The sequence below is a fragment of the Ranitomeya imitator genome, chromosome 7 (genome assembly GCF_032444005.1).
Source record: "Ranitomeya imitator isolate aRanImi1 chromosome 7, aRanImi1.pri, whole genome shotgun sequence".
NCBI lineage: Eukaryota > Metazoa > Chordata > Amphibia > Anura > Dendrobatidae > Ranitomeya > Ranitomeya imitator.
The window spans coordinates 12,970,780-12,994,715 of record NC_091288.1 but is presented as its reverse complement, the minus strand read 5'-3'; the positions used below and the strand labels follow the sequence as shown (position 1 = coordinate 12,994,715).

Here is a 23,936-nt window from a genome sequence, read left to right as displayed (position 1 = left end):
TGCGGATTCCGCAGCGTTTTACACCTGTTCCTTAATAGGAATCCGCAGGTGTAAAAACGTAGGTGAAATCCACACAAAATCCCCGGTAAATCTGCTGTACATCCGCAGGTAAAACACAGGGCATTTTGCCTGCGGATTTTTCTGAATCTGCGCGGAAAAATCTGTAACCTGTGCACATAATGTTCCTAATAAGTCTTGTGCTACTCACACAGGTGAAGGGCTACATGTGGAGGCCACTGGTTCATCCCTCCAGCCTGCAACAACTGTGTCCAATCTAGACAATCCTGTGAGCTAAAGGCTATGTGCACACTTTGCAGATTCCACTGCGGATTTTTCCGCAGTGGAATTCCAAAATCCGCAGTGAAAACCCGTTGCGGTTTTTACTGCGGATTTATCGCGGTTTTTACTGCGGTTTCTTCTGCGGATTTTCATCTGCAGTTTCCTATTGGAGCAGGTGAAAATCCGCAGAAAAGAAGTGACATGCTGAGGAATGTAATCCGCAGCGTTTCCGCGCGTTTTTTTCCGCAGCATGTGCACTGCGTTTTTTGTTTCCCATAAGTTTACATTGGACTGTAAACTCATGGGAAACTGCTGCAGATCCGCAGCGGTCAAATCCGCTGCGGATCCGCAGCAAAATCCGCAAAGTGTGACTATAGCCAAACAGTCTGGACTCAGGATGATACATTGTATCCGTGCAGGAACAGGTAACACTGAGAAGAGACTTGTGATGTGAACTGTTTACTGTTCCATAGACTGGATACAATCGAAGCAAACCCTCCCCTGGTGACCAATCTTAATGACCTGTGTCCAGCCAGCTTGTAGGAGATTTGGTATGGACACTTGGGACCCCCACGGATCATGAGAACCTGTATCCCTCATGCTCCATGGAAGGAGTGAGTCCCATTTAAAGGGACACTGTCACCTGAATTTGGAGGGAACAATCTTCAGCCATGGAGGCGGGGTTTTGGGGTGTTTGATTCACCCTTTCCTTACCCGCTGGCTGCATGCTGGCTGCAATATTGGATTGGAGTTCATTCTCTGTCCTCCATAGTACACGCCTGCGCAAGGCAAGATTGCACCTTGTGCAGGCATGTACTACGGAGGACAGAGAATGAACTTCAATCCAATATTGCAGCCAGCATACAGCCAGCGGGTAAGGAAAGGGTGAATCAAAAACACAAAAACCCCGCCTCCATGGCTGAAGATTGTTCCCTCCAAATTCAGGTGACAGTGTCCCTTTAATCATGTCACAGCCATTCTAGACCAGGGCAATCCAAGGGTTAAACAGCCAGGACGGGTGCGTGCTGAGCCTGTGATTCAGGATGGCCGGGACACCATGCAGGGTTTATCCTACAGGGCTGCAAAAACAATGAATGATGTTCCCAGGATTGCGCCAATGTCACTCAAATCCGCTGTGAAAAATCATGCGCTTGCGCGCATGTGCCGTGACGAGTGGCTCCAGCCGCACACAGTCAGTTAGGGTAAGTGCACACGTAAAAAGCTCCTCTGCGGATTTTTCCACAGCAGATTTGATAAATCCGCAGTGCAAAACCGCTGCGGTTTTTACTCCGGATTTATCGCGTTTTCTAGTGAACCGCTGCGGATTTACATCTGCAGTTTTCTATTGGAGCAGGTGTAAAAATGCTGCGGAATCCGCACAAAGAATTGACATGCTGCTGAAAATAAAATGCTGCGTTTCCGCGCATTTTTTTCCGCAGCATGTGCACTGCGGATTTCATTTCCCATAGGTTTACATTGTACTGTAAACTCATGGGAAACGGATCCGCAGCAAAATCCGCAACATGTGCACATACCATAAAGCTGTGCACTACACACTGCTTCAGTGCGCATGCGCGGGGAGCCCCTCGTCACAACACCATAGAGGGGAGCCGCTCGTCACGGCACCATAGAGGGGAGCCGCTTGTCACAGCACCATAGAGGGGAGCCGCTTTTCACGACACCATAGAGGGGAGCCGCTTGTCACAGCACCATAGAGGGGAGCCGCTTTTCACGACACCATAGAGGGGAGCCGCTTTTCACGACACCATAGAGGGGAGCCGCTTGTCACAACACCATAGAGGGGAGCCGCTTGTCACAACGCCATAGAGGGGAGCCACTTGTCACAGCACCATAGAGGGGTGCCACTTGTCACAACACCATAGAGGGGAGCCACTTTTCACGACACCATAGAGGGGAGCCGCTCGTCACAGCACCATAGAGGGGAGCCACTTGTCACAACACCATAGAGGGGAGCCGCTTGTCACAACGCCATAGAGGGGAGCCGCTTGTCACAGCACCATAGAGGGGAGCCACTTTTCACGACACCATAGAGGGGAGCCGCTCGTCACAGCACCATAGAGGGGAGCCGCTCGTCACAGCACCATAGAGGGGAGCCACTTGTCACAACACCATAGAGGGGAGCCGCTTGTCACAACGCCATAGAGGGGAGCCGCTTGTCACAACACCATAGAGGGGAGCCGCTTGTCACAACGCCATAGAGGGGAGCCACTTGTCACAACACCATAGAGGGGAGCCGCTTGTCACAACGCCATAGAGGGGAGCCGCTTGTCACAACACCATAGAGGGGAGCCGCTTGTCACAACGCCATAGAGGGGAGCCACTTGTCACAGCACCATAGAGGGGAGCCGCTTGTCACAACGCCATAGAGGGGAGCCGCTTGTCACAACGCCATAGAGGGGAGCCACTTGTCACAGCACCATAGAGGGGAGCCACTTGTCACAGCACCATAGAGGGGAGCCACTTGTCACAGCACCATAGAGGGGAGCCGCTTGTCACAACACAATAGAGGGGAGCCGCTTGTCACAACGCCATAGAGGGGAGCCACTTGTCACAGCACCATAGAGGGGAGCCACTTGTCACAGCACCATAGAGGGGAGCCACTTGTCACAGCACCATAGAGGGGAGCCGCTTGTCACAACACAATAGAGGGGAGCCGCTTGTCACAACGCCATAGAGGGGAGCCACTTGTCACAGCACCATAGAGGGGAGCCACTTGTCACAACACCATAGAGGGGAGCCGCTTGTCACAATGCGATAGAGGGGAGCCGCTCGTCACAGCACCATAGAGGGGAGACGCTTTTCACGACGCCAGAGGGGAGATGCTTTTCACGACGCCATAGAGGGGAGCCGCTTTTCATGACACCATAGAGGGGAGCCGCTCGTCACAGCACCATAGAGGGGAGCCGCTTTTCACGGCACCATAGAGGGGAGCCGCTTGTCACAACGCCATAGAGGGGAGCCGCTTTTCACGACACCATAGAGGGGAGCCGCTTTTCACGACACCATAGAGAGGAGCCGCTTGTCACAACGCCATAGAGGGAAGCGACTTGTCACGACGCCATAGAGGGGAGCCGCTTGTCACGGCGCATGTGCAGCTACTCAATCAAGACTGCACAAGTGCAGGATTTTTCAATGCGGATTCGAGTAATGTCGGCGCAACTCCTGGAAACATCATTCAAACTGCGTGGGTGGCGACAACCGTGACTGAACTAAATGAAGACAAATTTAAAAAAACTGACAGTCACATCCAAACATAAACTAAGTGTGAACAGGTGCTAACCTAGAGTCACCAACTCATATACTCTCAACCAAAAAAGGCAGCACTCTGTAGCGCCATAGCATGCAAATGAAGTATTAAAATTGAATTGCATTACTGCACTAGAAATATGAAAAATTGAGAAAGCTTAGCGCATAAATTGGCCAATTCATGTTTTACCTGGAAGCCACGTTAAGGTGTTTCTCATTTCCAGGACCGTTCTCAATTATTCATATTTCTAATGCAGTAATGCAATTAAATTTTCATATTTCATATTTACATGCTATGGCGCCACAGAGCGCTGCCTTTTTTGTTTGAGTGTACATGAGTTGGTGACTCTAGATTAGCACTAGTGATGAGCGAATATACTCGTTGCTCGGGTTTTCCAGAGCACGCTCGGGTGACCTCCGAGTATTTATGACTGCTCGGAGATTAAGTTTTCATTGGGCAGCTGAATGATTTACAGCTATTAGCCAGGCTGAGTACATGTGGAGGTTGCCTGGTTGCTAGGGAATCCCCACATGTAATCCAGCTGTCTAATAGCTGTAAATCATTAAGCTGCCGGGATGAAAACTAAATCTCCGAGCAGTCAAATACTCTGGAAGACCTGAGCAACGAGTCCACTCACTCATCACTAGTCAGCACCTGTTCACACAGTTTATGTTTGGATGTGACGGTCAGTTTTTTTGAAATGTGTAGCCTTCTGACTGAGTACTCCTCCTTTTAGCCGCAGGTGTTTTTAATCACAGCAGGACCACTACCCCTCCACAGAGATATAGATTTCAGTCTAAGGCGGCCGTCACACGGTCACTATTTGGTCAGTATTTTACATCAGTATTTGTAGCCAAAACCAGGAATGGGTGATAAATACAGAAGTGGTGCAGATGTTTCTATTATACTTTTCCTCTATTTGTTCCACTCCTGGTTTTGGCTACAAATACTGATGTAAAATACTGACCCAATACTGCTAGTGTGACGGCAGCCTTAGAGAGGACTCACATTAGGTTCCCATACAGATGAAGAGACTTTATTCTAAGAGAGGAACGGCAGTGTTAGGTCTTGGTAAAAGATAAACTCCTTACCGTGGCTACCAGGTATACATGAATTGGCCAATTTATGCGTTAAACTTTCTAATTTTTTCATATTTCTAGTGCAGTAATGCAAATCAATTTTAATATTTCATGGGTTGAACTAGATGGACTTGAAGTCTTCCTTCAACCTTAATAACTTTGTTACTATGTTTGCATGCTATGGCACTACAGAGTGCTGCCTTTTTTGTTTGAACTAAATGAAGCAGACCCCTGTGACTAAATGAGCTGCTACAATCTAACTATATAAAGTGATTTTTGCACATGATTACAGCACCGTTTTTAATGGAAAAAATGTGTAATGATGCACTGAGGACCGTTTAGATGCTAAAAATGACGTGACAGGTTCCCTTTAAGGGCATTAACAGTAGGACTTAATAAAACATTGACTTTAAACTGTACCTCTATCAGGCAGAGGGGTAGAAGAGGCGGAGTCAAGGATGGAAACAGTCAGGAAGGAGGTGGAGGAGGAGTCTGCGTTATATCCAGTTGTTCCCAGTACTGGTTTTGTATCACTGTTGCACTGTGTTGAGGATCTATGGAAAGCGTTCAGCACCAAAATCCGTCTTTTGCATAAATATAAGTCCTATTATTCTCCTCCAGCCCGAGTCCCTATTAGGTGGCAATCACCTTTCCGTATTTGCCCCAACCTGAAATAACGTAGGCTCCATACAGTTTCCAATCTGCTTTCACCCTGCTGATCACAGATCAGGACACGTTCCCTCCGTGCCCAGAATTCCCAGAATTTGGCGCAGAGATTCGGTCGGCTCGGGTTATTCTGTCGATATAGATGGCATGTAGTGACTTGCAGGGATTTTCTTCTTTGACATGTAATTACTTACAGCGGCTCGGCTGGGGGGGTCCAGGCTCATCCTCCTGACTTCAAGAATTAAGCCGCTCAGGGGCAGTCAACTATATTTAGACTAAAGTGCAGATCAGTGCACAGAAATAAAGCCTGTGTCCTCCGTGCCATTATCTATTGCTTTATAAATGACCATTATAAAGAAGAAAATGTTCCCCTTAAAAAAATCCTTACATTTGAATTTTTGCTGTCAAATTGCTGAAAGAAATGTATCATTGTTATATCATTTTCTGGAAAACAGGAGTGACAATCATTATGCCTCACTGCATAGACATTTACACTGCAACCACAAGGGGGAGCTCCTGCATACAGATTTATACAGCTCCAAGTCAGATTCATGTTAGTAGTATACACCTGTATGGCTGTCTAAATCTGTATGCACTGAGCTCCCTCTAGTGGTGGCTGTATAAATCTGTATGCAGTGAGTTCCCCCTAATGGTGGCTGTATAAATCTGTATGTAGTGAGCTCCCCCTAGTGATGGCTGTATATATCTGTATGTAGTGAGCTCCTCCTATTGGAGGCTGTATGAAGGGAGCTCCTACAAGTGGTGATTGTATAAATCTGTATGTAGTGTGCTCCTCCTATTGGGGGCTGTGTAAATGTGTATATAGTGAGCTCCCTCTAGTGGTGGCTCTATAAATCTGTATGTAGTGAGCTCCCTCTAGTGGTGGCTGCATAATCTGTATGTAGTGAGCTCCCTCTAGTGGTGGCTGTATAAATCTGTATGTAGTGAGCTCCCTCTAGTGGTGGCTGTATAAATCTGTATGTAGTGAGCTCCCTCTAGTGGTGGCTGTATAAATCTGTATGTAGTGAGCTCCCTCTAGTGGTGGCTGTATAAATCTGTATGTAGTGAGCTCCCTCTAGTGGTGGCTGTATAAATCTGTATATAGTGAGCTCCCTCTAGTGGTGATTGTATATGCATGCATGTAGTGGTAGTTGCATACAGCCAGAATTATTTGCTATATAATAATAATAATAATACTATACTGATACATTATAAAATTATGAAGTTAAAGACTGAAAGACAGAATAGTGGACATTACAGGTGTAGCACCATTGATACTGTAGAGCTCGCACTAGAGTCCATTGTTTTGGGTTTTGTCATCCTGCAGCTTATATTATTGCCCTGCAGGATATATTGATTGACAGGTACATGATTTGCAAAACTATTTGGATACAATTTGCATGATATTCATCAACTGACGATGCCACTTCCTGAATGTAGAGTTTCCCCTGTGCTGCCAGATAGTGATAAACTATGAAACCAGAGGGGACGCTTGTTTCCACATTTGGGGACCCCCTCACATAACGCTCCTGGTAAAGCTTCTACAATTCTTGTCTGGGGCGATATTTGGGCTCAGGCTACAAAGCGTCTTTCCTATTATAAATATGTAATTTCTTGTTTTCGGATCAGTCTTAAACCAAGCCCCTCTTTGTCTCCTGCAGGCAGCAGGACCGGACCCCTCTTTCTTTAGCATCTTTTTTGTCAATGTATCAATGGCATTGTGAGTTATAGATAATTTAGTGACAAATAATTTATAATTATGGTGGAGAAAAGTTAAACTTGATGGTGCCAAGACTCTTTTTTCAACCTATGTGTCTATGTAATGTATGCAGCCAACTTCCAGGATGCAGGGGGTTAATGGTGTGTCTTGCAGTACCCAGAATGGCCTGGCAGGGGGCGCTGCGGTCACACATCCTAGATTTGGCATTTCTGGTTGGGAAGGGAGTGTTGTGTTGAGAAAAGTCTTCTATCCACACCCAACTCTTAATTCCAGACTTATAGACGGGTCAGACCAGAAACCAGCAGGCAGGAGGGTGCGACAGGAGCAGAGGTAAGAGGGGCTTGCTGATACCCAGGGGTAGGGGGGACTTGGGGGATTTGGGACATAGAAGCTCAAGATGTCTCATGGAAATGTGTTTACTCTGAATTGTGTGGTAGGTGGTCTGGGGAGCAGGGAGGGGGTCTGCACTGCTGGCATAGGCCGCCCTCACACTATCTAGATTGTCAGCTTTTCAGAGGAGGGTCTGTACAATGTGTATATATCAGTATATATGTGGAGGGGATGAGGACCCCATCACCCCCATGGTTCCTTACATATTTTGGGGTTGCAGATATCTCTGATGTTTGCAGCTCACTGTATCTGCTCTACATACAGTATAAGGTAATGTATGACTTATATCCATCCGTTACATACAGTACTTAAAGGGGAGGTTCTGTATGAACAGCCAGGGTCCTAGAAACAAAAGACTGTTAAAAGTTTCTCTTAAGTTTCTGAACTTTTTTTTCCATGCTCTACGTGTGATGTGTTTTTATGACATTTTCGCCATTCGCTTCTCTATAGGACTTGAAAAATGACAAAAAAAAGTTAGAAATTAGAAAAGAACACGAAACAATAACAATAATGTTACAAATGTAACAACTGGAAACATTTAAAAAATGCTTTGAAAATGTTTAAAATGATTTCCAGATTAAAAACAAACAAAGCTAAAGCGAGTGTTGAGTGTGGGGGCCCTTGGGAGCCGGTCAGGGGCCACATCTGTCTGGTTCCATCACTTCTTCCCTGGGCAGATGCAGACATGTAAATCTACTCCGTCATGGCTCCGTCGTTCTCACCATGTCAGGTACCAAGACTGATGGACTTTTTAGAAAATGGACTTCCCCTTTAAGTGGCAGTATAAAACCAGTTGGGTTGTGCTGTGGGAAGTAAGAAGAGTCACAGATGACTGGGATCTATTTTTGCTTTGTTGCCGTCTCATCATTTAGCAAACAAATTGCATTAGAAATTGAGTCCATGGTTCAGAGATCCGCGGCGTCCAGATGTAGCAGAGCTTAGACCGACACCGACCAACATCTGCTGAATGTAAGGCTTGGGTGGAATTTATTGGATAATTTTAGGTTGGTGACATATAAAGGAAACAAAAAGCTGTTGCAGTGTAGAAACCATCAGCAAGCTGCTGTTGCTGGATCCTGTCTTGTTTGTAGACCAATGATGGATTGATTGATGACCAGGATGAACATCTAGTGTTGTAGTGAAGCAGGAAATAATTGTAACCTCACAGAAAGGCATGAAAGGAACATAATCAGAGAAAGTGGTCAGTAAACTGCAAATTGCTGACTGTTTCCAGTAAACACACAAGTTGGCAAACAGGTTAATTTTGCTAAATAAAGAGTCAGAGTTTTTTCAGACCATAAACAGATCACAGACACATTCTGGCATATTGCTTGTATTATAGGATTTCTCCCAAAAAATCATAGAGCGCCTCCTCGTGGCGCAGAACAGCTGCAGGTTCCTTGTTCAGAACAGTAGGAATTTATTATTATTATTATTATTATTATTATACATTTTTATAGCGCCATTTATTCCATGGCGCTTTACATGTGAATACGGGGCAAATATAGACAAATACATTAAACATGAGCAGATAACAAGGCACACGAGTACATAAGGAGGGAGGACCCTGCCCGCGAGGGCTCACAGTCTGCAGGGGGTGGGTGAGGATACACTAGGAGAGGGAAGAGCTGGCTGTGCGGCTGTTCAGTAGGTTGAGGATCACTGCAGGCTGTAGGCTTGTCGGAAGAGATGAGTCTTCAGGTTCTTTTATTGCTAATATATCACATGCAGAAGACGGGGGTGATCACTGATACCATGGGGTGGAGTGGATTTCCCCTTCCCCCACCTGGATGCTTTACCTAAGACAAGTCCCATCACATGTGACACAAGTGACATCATCGGTCTCAGGCGATGTCACAGCATCGAGGGAGGGGTTCGGCTTCACAGGGAATTTCCCAAATATCCGTCACCGTCACACTTACATAAATATCAGCCGAGATAATTACCTGCTGCTGAGACTCGTAGCAAGAACCGACGCCGAACCTCTGCTGCCCAGGAGGAGGCAATCAGCCATAATTAATCGTTACAAGTAGCGACAACATAAACCACGCGGAGTCTTTTAACGATTATTATAGTAGTTATATTCTTGTACATAGGGGGCAGTATTATAGTAGTTATATTCTTGTACATAGGGGCAGTATTATAGTAGTTATATTCTTGTACATAGGGGCAGTATTATAGTAGTTATAGTCTTGTACATAGGGGCAGTATTATAGTAGTTATATTCTTGTACATAGGGGCAGTATTATAGTAGTTATATTCTTGTACATAGGGGCAGTATTATAGTAGTTATATTCTTGTACATAGGAGCAGTATTACAGTAGTTGTATTCTTGTATATAGGAGCAGTATTACAGTAGTTATATTCTTGTACATAGGAGCAGTATTATAGTAGTTATATTCTTGTACATAGGAACAGTATTATAGTAGTTGTATTCTTGTACATAGGGGCAGTATTATAGTAGTTATATTCTTGTACATAGGGGCAGTATTATAGTAGTTATATTCTTGTACATAGGGGCAGTATTATAGTAGTTATATTCTTGTATATAGGGGCAGTATTATAGTAGTTATATTCTTGTACATAGGGGCAGTATTATGGTAGTTATATTCTTGTATATAGGGGCAGTATTATGGTAGTTATATTCTTGTACATAGGGGCAGTATTATGGTAGTTATATTCTTGTACATAGAGGGCAGTATTATAGTAGTTATATTCTTGTATATAGGGGCGGTATTATAGTAGCTATATTCTTCTACATAGGGACGGTAGTATAGTAGTCTAATATACAGTAAATAGAGGAATTCTTGTAGTGAGCTGAGCTGTCGGTGTATAACTTGTATATTTATTCTATGTTTTTCCATCTACACGTGTCTTAAATATTATTTCATTCCTATTTTCACAGTATCACTCCACCCGAGGCTTTGCTTGTTTTTTTTGCACGTGCCTCTATCTTGTGACATTTGTTGTGGAGGCCATTACTGTTTGGGAAACGTGTTGTAAGGTATACATGTAGCGTCTGAGAGTATTAAAAAGGTAAATATTTATTTTTGGATTTCCTGGTTGCCGTGGTGACATCACACAATCTGTGTCACATTTCTAAGAAGAGAAACATCGGGAAAGGTTAAACGTTGTGAGAAAGATATGAATCAGCCAATGCACATGATATAATGTAGCAGATCGGCCTTAGTGCTGGGGCTGCCGCCTTAGATGGGAGATTGCAGTGAATATTTTGTTTCTGTTTTTGTTTTTTTTCTACTGTTTTCAAAATGGAAAATCCGAACTAACAGCTGCTTCTATCTGGTGTCTCTGCTGCGATTTCCCAGAGGAGCAAATCCTGGAACATTTCCTGGTTCTGCAGCTTTAAGATGAACATCTCAGAAAATCTGTAGTGAAATGAATTAGATGTGACAGATTGTGTGTGTGCCCTTGTATGAACTCCACCCGATAAGATCTGAGGGTATACAGCGGGGGGGGCTGGGTATTATGGGATGTCTGTGTGTATATATCTGAGGGGTATACAGCGGGTGCTGGGTATTATGGGATGTCATGTATATATATATATATATCTGGGGGTATACAGCGGGTGCTGGGTATTATGGGATGTCGTATATATATATCTGAGGGGTATACAGCGGGTGCTGGGTATTATGGGATGTCGTGTATATATATCTGAGGGGTATACAGCGGGGGCTGGATATTATGGGATGTCGTGTATATATATATATATATATCTGAGGGGTATACAGCGGGTGCAGGGTATTATGGGATGTCGTGTATATATATCTGGGGGGTATACAGCGGGTGCTGGGTATTATGGGATGTCGTGTATATATATCTGAGGGGTATACAGCGGGTGCTGGGTATTATGGGATGTCTGTGTGTATATATCTGAGGGGTATACAGCGGGTGCTGGGTATTATGGGATGTCTGTGTGTATATATCTGAGGGGTATACAGCGGGTGCTGGGTATTATGGGATGTCATGTGTATATATATATATATATATATATCTGGGGGTATACAGCGGGTGCTGGGTATTATGGGATGTCGTGTATATATATCTGGGGGTATACAGCGGGTGCTGGGTATTATGGGATGTCTGTGTGTACAGTTAGGGCCAGAAATATTTGGACAGTGACACAAGTTTTGTTATTTTAGCTGTTTACAAAAACATGTTCAGAAATACAATTATATATATAATATGGGCTGAAAGTGCACACTCCCAGCTGCAATATGATAGTTTCCACATCCAAATCGGAGAAAGGGTTTAGGAATCATAGCTCTGTAATGCATAGCGTCCTCTTTTTCAAGGGACCAAAAGTAATTGGACAATGGACTCTAAGGGCTGCAATTAACTCTGAAGGCGTCTCCCTCGTTAACCTGTAATCAATGAAGTAGTTAAAAGGTCAGGGGTGGATTCCAGGTGTGTGGTTTTGCATTTGGAAGCTGTTGCTGTGAGCAGACAACATGCGGTCAAAGGAACTCTCAATTGAGGTGAAGCAGAACATCCTGAGGCTGAAAAAAAAGAAAAAATCCATCAGAGAGATAGCAGACATGCTTGGAGTAGCAAAATAAACAGTTGGGTACATTCTGAGAAAAAAGGAATTGACTGGTGAGCTTGGGAACTGAAAAAGGCCTGGGCGTCCACGGATGACAACAGTGGTGGATGATCGCCGCATACTTAATTTGGTGAAGAAGAACCCATTCACAACATCAACTGAAGTCCAGAACACTCTCAGTGAAGTAGGTGTATCTGTCTCTAAGTCAACAGTAAAGAGAAGACTCCATGACAGTAAATACAAAGGGTTCACATCTAGATGCAAACCATTCATCAATACCAAAAATAGACAGAAAAACACCTCAAGAAGCCAGCTCAGTTCTGGAAAAGTATTCTATGGACAGATGAGACAAAGATCAACCTGTACCAGAATGATGGGAAGAAAAAAGTTTGGAGAAGAAAGGGAATGGCACATGATCCAAGGCACACCACATCCTCTGTAAAACATGGTGGAGGCAACGTGATGGCATGGGCATGCATGGCTTTCAATGGCACTGGGTCACTTGTGTTTATTGATGACATAAGAGCAGACAAGAGTAGCCGGATGAATTCTGAAGTGGACCGGGATATACTTTCAGCCCAGATTCAGCCAAATGCTGCAAAGTTGATTGGACGGCGCTTCATAGTACAGATGGACAATGACCCCAAGCATACAGCCAAAGCTACCCAGGAGTTCATGAGTGCCAAAAAGTGGCACATTCTGCAATGGCCAAGTCAATCTCCAGATCTAAACCCAATTGAGCATGCATTTCACTTGCTCAAATCCAGACTTAAGACGGAAAGACCCACAAACAAGCAAGACCTGAAGGCTGCGGCTGTAAAGGCCTGGCAAAGCATTAAGAAGGAGGAAACCCAGCGTTTGGTGATGTCCATGGGTTCCAGACTTAAGGCAGTGATTGCCTCCAAAGGATTTGCAACAAAATATTGAAAATAAAAATATTTTGTTTGGGTTATGTTTATTTGTCCAATTACTTTTGACCTCCTAAAATGTGGAGTGTTTGTAAAGAAATGTGTACAATTCCTACATTTTCTATCAGATATTTTTGTTCAACCCTTCAAATTAAACGTTACAATCTGCACTTGAATTCTGTTGTAGAGGTTTCATTTCAAATCCAATGTGGTGGCATGCAGAGCCCAACTCGCGAAAATTGTGTCACTGTCCAAATATTTCTGGCCCTAACTGTATATATCTGAGGAGTATACAGCGGGGGCTGGGTATTGTGGGATGTCTGTGTGTATATATCTGAGGGGTATACAGCGGGGGCTGGGTATTATTGGATGTCGTGTATATATATCTGAGGGGTATACAGCGGGGGCTGGATATTATGGGATGTCGTGTGTATATATATATATATATATATATATATATCTGAGGGGTACACAGCGGGTGCAGGGTATTATGGGATGTCGTGTATATATATCTGGGGGGTATACAGCGGGTGCTGGGTATTATGGGATATCTGTGTGTATATATCTGAGGGGTATACAGCGGGTGCTGGGTATTATGGGATGTCGTGTATATATATATATATATATATATATATATATATATATATCTGAGGGGTATACAGCAGGTGCTGGGTATTATGGGATGTCGTGTATATATATCTGAGGGGTATACAGCGGGTGCTGGGTATTATGGGATATCTGTGTGTATATATCTGAGGGGTATACAGCGGGTGCTGGGTATTATGGGATGTCTGTGTGTATATATCTGAGGGGTATACAGCGGGTGCTGGGTATTATGGGATGTCATGTATATATATATATCTGGGGGTATACAGCGGGTGCTGGGTATTATGGGATGTCGTGTATATATATCTGGGGGTATACAGCGGGTGCTGGGTATTATGGGATGTCTGTGTGTATATATCTGAGGAGTATACAGCGGGGGCTGGGTATTATGGGATGTCGTATATATATATCTGGGGGGTATACAGCGGGGGCTGGGTATTATGGGATGTCGTATATATATATCTGGGGGGTATACAGCGGGGGCTGGGTATTATGGGATGTCGTGTATATATATCTGGGGGGTATACAGCGGGGGCTGGGTATTATGGGATGTCATATATATATATATATATATATATATATATATATATATATATATATATATATATATATATATATATATATATACCGTATATACTCGAGTATAAGCCGACCCGAGTATAAGCCGACCCCCCTAATTTTGCCACAAAAAACTGGGAAAACTTATTGACTCGAGTATAAGCCTAGGGTAGAAATGCAGCATTTACCGGTGAATTTCAAAAATAAAAATAGATCATTATTTCCCCATAGCTGTGCCATATAGTGCTCTGCACCGTTCATATTTCCCCATAGGTGTGAACCATATAGTGCTCTGCACCGTTCACTGTGCCCCATAGCTGTGCCATATACGGTGCTCTGCACCGTTCACTGTGCCCCATACATAGCTGTGCTGTGCCATATACGGTGCTCTGCACCGTTCACTGTGCCCCATAGCTGTGCTGTGCCATATACGGTGCTCTGCACCGTTCACTGTGCCCCATAGCTGTGCTGTGTCATATACGGTGATCTGCACCGTTCACTGTGCCCCATAGCTGTGCTGTGCCATATACGGTGCTCTGCACCGTTCACTGTGCCCCATAGCTGTGCTGTGTCATATACGGTGATCTGCACCGTTCACTGTGCCCCATAGCTGTGCTGTGCCATATACGGTGCTCTGCACCGTTCACTGTGCCCCATAGCTGTGCTGTGCCATATACGGTGCTCTGCACCGTTCACTGTGCCCCATAGCTGTGCTGTGCCATATACGGTGCTCTGCACCGTTCACTGTGCCCCATAGCTGTGCTGTGCCATATACGGTGCTCTGCACCGTTCACTGTGCCCCATAGCTGTGCTGTGTCATATACGGTGATCTGCACCGTTCACTGTGCCCCATAGCTGTGCTGTGCCATATACGGTGCTCTGCACCGTTCACTGTGCCCCATAGCTGTGCTGTGCCATATACGGTGCTCTGCACCGTTCACTGTGCCCCATACATAGCTGTGCTGTGCCATATACGGTGCTCTGCACCGTTCACTGTGCCCCATAGCTGTGCTGTGCCATATACGGTGCTCTGCACCGTTCACTGTGCCCCATAGCTGTGCTGTGCCATATACGGTGCTCTGCACCGTTCACTGTGCCCCATAGCTGTGCTGTGCCATATACGGTGCTCTGCACCGTTCACTGTGCCCCATAGCTGTGCTGTGTCATATACGGTGATCTGCACCGTTCACTGTGCCCCATAGCTGTGCTGTGCCATATACGGTGCTCTGCACCGTTCACTGTGCCCCATAGCTGTGCTGTGTCATATACGGTGATCTGCACCGTTCACTGTGCCCCATAGCTGTGCTGTGTCATATACGGTGATCTGCACCGTTCACTGTGCCCCATAGCTGTGCTGTGCCATATACGGTGCTCTGCACCGTTCACTGTGCCCCATAGCTGTGCTGTGCCATATACGGTGCTCTGCACCGTTCACTGTGCCCCATACATAGCTGTGCTGTGCCATATACGGTGCTCTGCACCGTTCACTGTGCCCCATAGCTGTGCTGTGCCATATACGGTGCTCTGCACCGTTCACTGTGCCCCATACATAGCTGTGCTGTGCCATATACGGTGCTCTGCACCGTTCACTGTGCCCCATAGCTGTGCTGTGCCATATACGGTGCTCTGCACGAGCACCGTTCACTGTGCCCCATAGCTGTGCTGTGCCATATACGGTGCTCTGCACCGTTCACTGTGCCCCATAGCTGTGCTGTGCCATATACGGTGCTCTGCACCGTTCACTGTGCCCCATACATAGCTGTGCTGTGCCATATACGGTGCTCTGCACCGTTCACTGTGCCCCATAGCTGTGCTGTGCCATATACGGTGCTCTGCACCGTTCACTGTGCCCCATACATAGCTGTGCTGTGCCATATACGGTGCTCTGCACCGTTCACTGTGCCCCATAGCTGTGCTGTGCCATATACGGTGCTCTGCACGAGCACCGTTCACTGTGCCCCATAGCTGTGCTATGCCATATACGGTGCTCTGCACCGTTCACTGTGCCCCATAGCTGTGCTGTGCCATATACGGTGCTCTGCACCGTTCACTGTGCCCCATACATAGCTGTGCTGTGCCATATACGGTGCTCTGCACCGTTCACTGTGCCCCATAGCTGTGCTGTGCCATATACGGTGCTCTGCACCGTTCACTGTGCCCCATAGCTGTGCTGTGCCATATACGGTGCTCTGCACCGTTCACTGTGCCCCATACATAGCTGTGCTGTGCCATATACGGTGCTCTGCACCGTTCACTGTGCCCCATAGCTGTGCTGTGCCATATACGGTGCTCTGCACCGTTCACTGTGCCCCATAGATGTTCCACATAAATTTGTGCCGCCGCTGCCGCAATAAAGAAAAAAAAACACATACTCACCTCCCTTGATTGCAGCTCCCGGCGTCTCGTTCCGGCGCCTCCATCTTCCCGGCGTCTCTGCTCTGACTGATCAGGCAGAGGGCGCCGCGCACACTGTATGCGTCATCGCGCCCTCTGCCTGAACAGTCAGAGAGCAGAGACGCCGGGAAGATGAAGGCGCCGGCCGGGAAGATGGATCGGCGCCCGGCGGCTGGAACGAGGACAGGTGAATATGCTATACTCACCTAGTCCCAGCGATCCTCGCGCTGTCCCCTCCTGTCTTCGGTGCCGCAGCTTCTTCCTCTCTTCAGCGGTCACCGGCACCGCTGATTAGAGAAATGAATAAGCGGCTCCGCCCCTATGGGAGGTGGAGCCGCTTATTCATTTCTGTAATGAGCGGTCCCACGTGACCGCTGAAGAGAGGAAGAAACTGCAGCGCCGAAGCCCGTGGGACGGCAGGGACAGCGCGAGGATCGCTGGGACTAGGTAAGTATACCCCAGCGCCCTCACCCCCTCACCTGCCGACCCCACCGCTACCGTGACTCGAGTATAAGCCGAGGGGGGCACTTTCAGCCCAAAAATTTGGGCTGAAAATCTCGGCTTATACTCGAGTATATACGGTATATATATATCTGGGGGGGTATACAGTGGGGGCTGGGTATTATGGGATGTCGTATATATATATCTGGGGGGTATACAGCGGGGGCTGGGTATTATGGGATGTCGTATATATATCTGGGGGGTATACAGCGGGGGCTGGGTATTATGGGATGTCGTATATATATCTGAGGGGTATACAGCGGGTGCTGGGTATTATTGGATGTCGTGTATATATATATAATCTGAGGGTATACAGCGGGTGCTGGGTATTATGGGATGTCGTGTATATATATCTGAGGGGTATACAGCGGGGGCTGGGTATTATGGGATGTCGTATATATATATCTGGGGGGTATACAGCGGGGGCTGGGTATTATGGGATGTCGTGTGTATATATATCTGAGGGGTATACAGCGGGGGCTGGGTATTATGGGATGTCGTATATATATATCTGGGGGGTATACAGCGGGGGCTGGGTATTATGGGATGTCGTGTATATATATATCTGGGGGGTATACAGCGGGGGCTGGGTATTATGGGATGTCGTATATATATATCTGGGGGGTATACAGCGGGGGCTGGGTATTATGGGATGTCGTATATATATATCTGGGGGGTATACAGCGGGGGCTGGGTATTATGGGATGTCGTATATATATCTGAGGGGTATACAGCGGGGGCTGGGTATTATTGGATGTCGTGTATATATATAATCTGAGGGTATACAGCGGGTGCTGGGTATTATGGGATGTCGTGTATATATATCTGAGGGGTATACAGCGGGGGCTGGATATTATGGGATGTCGTGTATATATATATATCTGAGGGGTATACAGCGGGTGCAGGGTATTATGGGATGTCGTGTATATATATCTGGGGAGTATACAGCGGGTGCTGGGTATTATGGGATGTCATGTGTATATATATATCTGGGGGTATACAGCGGGTGCTGGGTATTATGGGATGTCGTGTATATATATCTGGGGGTATACAGCGGGTGCTGGGTATTATGGGATGTCTGTGTGTATATATCTGAGGAGTATACAGCGGGTGCTGGGTATTATGGGATGTCTGTGTGTATATATCTGAGGGGTATAAAGCAGGTGCTGGGTATTATGGGATGTCGTTGTATATATATATATACCACTCCTGCCGGCAATTCTGCAGCTTCTGCTGATGTCACATCGACAGAGCGTGGATTCTCTTTCGCTTTCTTGATGGGTGTAACTGCTGACGTCATGCTGATTGATAGCCGGCTAACCACTGTCTCACTGCGGGGAGCCCACTGTCAGTCAGCATGATGCAGGCAGTCACACCCCATTGTTACAGCAGCATGACGGAAGAACTGCTGTGGTGACATGCAGTAGCTGATTAGCTGGCAGGAGCAGTCGGTGAACGCTCTGAGCTGTTGCCAGGTTCAATAGGCAGGTAGTTCCCTCTGTTAACAACTACCTGCCTGTTAGGTTTTAGACCCATAGTAAAAAAAATAGTCCTGGAGAACCACATGAATATCTCAGATACCATAGTCCTGCTTACACAGCTGCTTGGCTTGTTACAAAGTATCAATGTAGGGAAGTGCTGTTATCCTGGAGTCCAGGACACCACAGAGATTTTCTGTGTTTAGCTCACAGAGGATTACGTACTATAAACAGTAACCCCAGATCTGGGTCAGGTCAGTTAGAAAAGAAGTAACTTTACTATTGTCTGACAGGCAGCAGAGATATTGAAAATGGGGACTGTCATGAATGATAATTTTATCTTAATTAACCAGTCGTCTATTTTCAGTAAGCCAGGAGTCATTGACTGTATACATGTGGACTTTATGTGTTTCTTTCTGGTTGGTCAAGAAAACACAGACTTTTGTTCATATAAGCCTGTAGTATTGACTTTTATGTTGACATTTGTTGTAATGTATTGTGCTGCTATCCTGGATGACAGAAATGCAGGGCAATTGAACAATGATGCTTGCTAATATGTTGATTGTACATTGTCGAGGCCAGCTAGCTTGTTGACTTGCAAAGCAGAGGAGTAAAAACTATGCAAATTGATTAAATAGTCAAGCAATGCGAGTCAACCCCAGCAAAATATCCCAAGATGATGCACATTACAGAGTCTCACCCTTCCGCTGACTCACCGGGAAAAAAGCAGCTGCGAATTCAGAGCTTCTAGGGCCGACTACCCCACATGTGGCAAGCACAGACAGGAGGTAACAACAAGCTTAGGAAGATGACAGTTCATTCAGGTACAAGGCCAGGTGACTGGAGGATCACAACCTGGCCTCTCCGAACATCTCCCTGGAGCTAGGTCACCAGTGGGTCCCAATCCTGGCTTTCCCAAATATAGCCATGGGGCTCAGGTGACCGGTGGGTCTCATTCCTGGCTTTCACAAACGTATCCATGAGTTCTGTGATGGTCAATGGAGCAGATCTGTATTCTTTCAGCCGTGGTTCCCTAAGTTGGCATCCTGTAGAAAGTCAATCTGTGTCCCTCGCGATGGAGCCATGATGTCTTGGCTGGTGTCTTGTAACGAGTCTCTGGTTCTTTGAATCTCTGGATATCTTGGCTGTCTGGATGTGTATCATGATACAGAGGCACATACCCTCTTTTAATAGTTCACAACTGTTGTCCTTCAAGCCAGCATCCAGAGGTCAAGAGAAAGATGTGATGGGGACTGTTCTTTGTATTATTTGCCTGTTTTGTGGTTTGGTAAAGTATCGCCACACTGTTACCCTCACCCTTTCTTATTTGAGTAGTATTCTGCCTTTGAGGAAAGGAGAGGATTTGGGTGGGATGATCCCTGGTCTACTTGGTTTTGGTTAGCAGACTAGTAACCCCCCCACTCCCTATGTCTCAACAGGAAACAATTGAATTTGAAAGTGTGTTGGAAAGTTCCAGAATATATTTTTTTTTATACAATTTTATAAAATGTTAATCCAATGCTTCTAATTCAGTGACTTAAATCTGAATAATGCCTAAGGCTACTTTCACACTAGCGTCGTACGACGCATGTCGCAAATGCGTCGTTTTGCAGAAAAAACGCATCCTGCAAAGTTGTCAGCAGGATGCGTTTTTTCTCCATAGGCTTGTATTAGCGATGCATTGCCACACGTGCGACGGTTGCGTCGTGTTGTGGCGGACCGTCGGCACCAAAAAACGTTGCATGTAAAGTTTTTTTGGTGCGTTGTGTCCGCCATTTCCGACCGCGCATGCGCAGCCGGAACTCCGCTCCCTCCTCCCCGGAGCTCACAATGGGGCAGCGGATGCGTTGTAATAATGCATCCGCTGCCCCGTTGCGCTGCGCTTACACAGCATGCGTCGGTACGTCGCCACGACGCATTGGGTCGTACGACGCTAGTGTGAAAGTAGCCTTATCCTGCTAACTCCAGGTAACATAGCAGTGCTGCAGTTTCTGCACAGTGTAAACTGGAACCAACAGTGTTATCTTTATATGCTGCCATCTGGGGACAAGAAATTAAAATTGTAAATGCAGAGCAACACTTGCATCATTACATAGACCTTCCCAAGACTGCGGAGGCCAACCGCTGCTTGCAAAGTGTGCACTAAGGCTGGTTTCACATTTGCGGTTGTGTCCGCAGCGTTTCTGACGCATACATCCGCATGCGTCTTGATGTCCTATCTTTTACATTGCGGACGCAGGTTCATGCGTCTTTTCGCTGGGTGGGGCGGGGCTAACGCACGATGTTGCAATTTTTGAGGCAGCTAATTTCTGTCAAATATGCGCAGGCATGTGGATGAGTGCATTAAAAAATGCATTACTGTCTTTGCGTACGCATGCGTTTGATGCGCTTGCGTACTTTGGACTGCGCATGCCCAGGAACTGATTTAGACACGCCTATTGAGACACGCCCTCCTGCAAATATCGAACGCATGCGCATAAAAAGGGCAAACGCATGCAAAACGCATACCAACGCAGTGGGTTTTTTTTTGTTGTCATGCTTAAGCTGATGCGGATAAAAAACGCTGTGTTAGCATGTGTTGGCGGACAAGACGCTGCGCACTCAACCGCAAATGTGAAACTAGCCTAAGGGGTTCCGGAGACGCGTGGCTAGTTACAGCACGGTGGACGGCCCCATTGCTGCGATCCTCCGTCACGGTGATTGTTCGTCGCTCTGTTTCCAGTTGCTGTAATATTTTCGTTCTCTTGTTTCCTTTCATACAAGGGGGGATTATTGGTGCGCCGAGGCTCGGAGCGGAGGACAGTGGCTCCTTGTTGAGTCATGTAGGTGCGGTTAATGGGGGTGCGGTGCTCCACATATAAACACGGCCCGGACGGGCAGACCTCTTCCCAGAATTCCCGGCTGGCGGCTGCCAAGAGGATCACTCTGATATTGGAGAAGCAGCGAAGGTGCCCAGGGGGATCTGTCTGCACGGCCCCTACACCCAGGCCTATGTTCCCAGCACCACACCCCATCTGGGGCGCAGCTGCTTTCTGGAGGATGGAGCAGAGCTGCAGTTCCTGTACAGTGTCACGTTGTGTGTCCTGTGCAGAAAAACTCTGCTTTTCTACGGCAAATTGCTGCATTAATTTTGTTTTTTCAACGTTGTAATTTTCTTGCATTTTTTTCTCAGAGCAGACAGTGTAGTGTCGATATATGAAGTGAATCAGAACTCTGCACCGTCATCAGGCCGCGAACTGTGCACACAGGAGAGGACTTGTTACAATGTATCAGGCCCTGAACCCACTGGCATTAATCATCGCTGTGTAAGCGGCTCGTCTGCAGCTTGTGGATGTACAGTGTCTTCCTTCACTGACATAAAGCAGAGATCTTGAATATGTGAGATTACAGAGAAACTGCATTGTTAGCAAATGTGTGGGATGGATGGAAAATCCTACATGAGGCTCCTCCGTCCTGGGCGGCAAGAGCCCAATAATGTGGGGCCGATTTCAGCTGTAGAAGTCGTCACCACTGATCACAGTCACTGAGTAAGGCCGGGGAGACACACAACGTATAAAAAAACGATCCATTTTTGACGGACGAGAATCGCACAAATGTTACCAAAACAGTGATCCGTGTGCAGTGCGAGGATGCGATTTTTCTCGCATCAAATGATCCGTATGGCGAGATTTTCTCACACACTTGCAAAATGAGCAAATAATGGCTGAGCCTTTCCTGTCACCTGCCCAATGCCTGAGAATTTCTCGCACGTCACACTGATGGTCCGTGTGCTGTGCTATTTTTTTCTCACCCCCGTAGACTTTCATTGGCGACTCTCGGCCGAGATACGCTGACAATCGCAGCATGCAGCGATTTCACTCGGATCCTGAATACGGCCGAGAAAATATCAGATGATGGGAGCTGCCCCATAGATTAACATTGGGACGAGCGCTATGCGATTTTTTTTATCGCATTGCACTCGTCCGTATTACGGTCTAGTGTGACCCCGGCCTAAGAACAATGTCAGCTATAGGGGTGCAGAGACAGCGGGGGCTCCAGGGCTCTGGTGCCTGAAGGGGCGCAGAGATGGCGGGGGCTCCAGGGCTCTGGTGCCTGAAGGGGTGTAGAGACGACGGGGGCTCCTGGTGCCTGAAGGGGTGCAGAGACGGCGGGGGCTCCAGGGCTCTGGTGCCTGAAGAGGTGCAGAGATGGCGGGGGCTCCAGGGCCCTGGTGCCTGAAGGGGTGCAGAGATGGCGGGGGCTCCAGGGCTCTGGTGCCTGAAGGGGTGCAGAGATGGCGGGGGCTCCAGGGCCCTGGTGCCTGAAGGGGTGCAGAGATGGCGGGGGCTCCAGGGCCCTGGTGCCGGAAGGGGTGCAGAGATGGCGGGGGCTCCAGGGCTCTGGTGCCTGAAGGGGTGCAGAGATGGCGGGGGCTCCAGGGCCCTGGTGCCTGAAGGGGTGCAGAGATGGCGGGGGCTCCAGGGCCCTGGTGCCTGAAGGGGTGCAGAGATGGCGGGGGCTCCAGGGCTCTGGTGCCTGAAGAGGTGCAGAGATGGCGGGGGCTCCAGGGCCCTGGTGCCTGAAGGGGTGCAGAGACGGCGGGGGCTCCAGGGCCCTGGTGCCTGAAGGGGTGCAGAGACGGCGGGGGCTCCAGGGCCCTGGTGCAGACATCTCTTACCTTGCACCATGTTTTGTGGACACGAGGTACTCGCAGCTCAGGAATTGTTGCAATGTATCGGTGTAAATTAGGTTCGGGGAACCTCCGACCCACAAGCTTTTTACAGCCCATGACGTAATTTACTTTGGCCCTAGGGTAGATTCCCGGCAGCTGCATCTCTTAGGCCGCCGGCCATTTAATTCTTCCCTATAGTGCGCACACAGCGGTCACTACCGAATGCCGCAGCACATGCAAAGCTCGACTACGTCCTGATGTTGGCCACCTCGCGCAGAACGTTCTTTGTAGGAGGAGTAAGAGCGCTTTGTGCTCCTGTCACACTCCTTGTAACGGATTCACAAGTTGTAATGTCTCCTATATGATGTATATACAGCAGTCTGTGTCTCTTATGTGATGTATATACAGAAGTCTCATGTATACTATGTGATGTATGTACAGCAGTCTTGGCGTCTGCGTACCGTATATACAGTACTCTCAGTAAATCCTATGTGATGTATATACAACAGTCTCGGTGTCTCCTTTGTGATGTATGTACAGTATTCTCGGTATATCCTATGTGATGTATTTACAGCAGCCTGTCTCGTTTGTGATATAAATATAGCAGTCCGTGTCTCTCATGTGATATATATATATATATATTATACAGCAGTCTGTGTCTATATGATCTACATACAGCAGTCTGTTATGTGATGTTGTATATACAGTAGTCTAGGTGTGTGTTTCTTATGTGATTTATATACAGCAGTCTGTGTTTGCTATGTGATGTATATACAGCAGTGTAAGTGTTTGTGATATATATACAGGGGTCTCTGTCTCCTATGTGATGTGTGTCTCCTATGTGATGTGTGTGTGTATATATATATATATGTATGTG

The 23,936-nt window shown here is 46.9% G+C and overlaps 2 protein-coding genes across 2 annotated transcripts in view; one reads left to right on the top strand and one right to left on the bottom strand.

Moving 5' to 3' along the window:
* The window catches only part of LOC138644392 (probable hydrolase PNKD), a 100,769-nt gene extending 95,630 nt beyond the window's left edge, over positions 1 to 5,139 (bottom strand). Inside the window, exon 1 of the mRNA XM_069732712.1 lies at positions 5,047 to 5,139. The gene's annotated coding sequence lies outside the window, so the exon portion shown is untranslated. The remainder of the gene's footprint in view (positions 1 to 5,046) is intronic.
* A 2,072-nt stretch (positions 5,140 to 7,211) lies between these two features.
* The window catches only part of TMBIM1 (transmembrane BAX inhibitor motif containing 1), a 46,902-nt gene continuing 30,177 nt past the window's right edge, over positions 7,212 to 23,936 (top strand). Inside the window, exon 1 of the mRNA XM_069732713.1 lies at positions 7,212 to 7,342. The gene's annotated coding sequence lies outside the window, so the exon portion shown is untranslated. The remainder of the gene's footprint in view (positions 7,343 to 23,936) is intronic.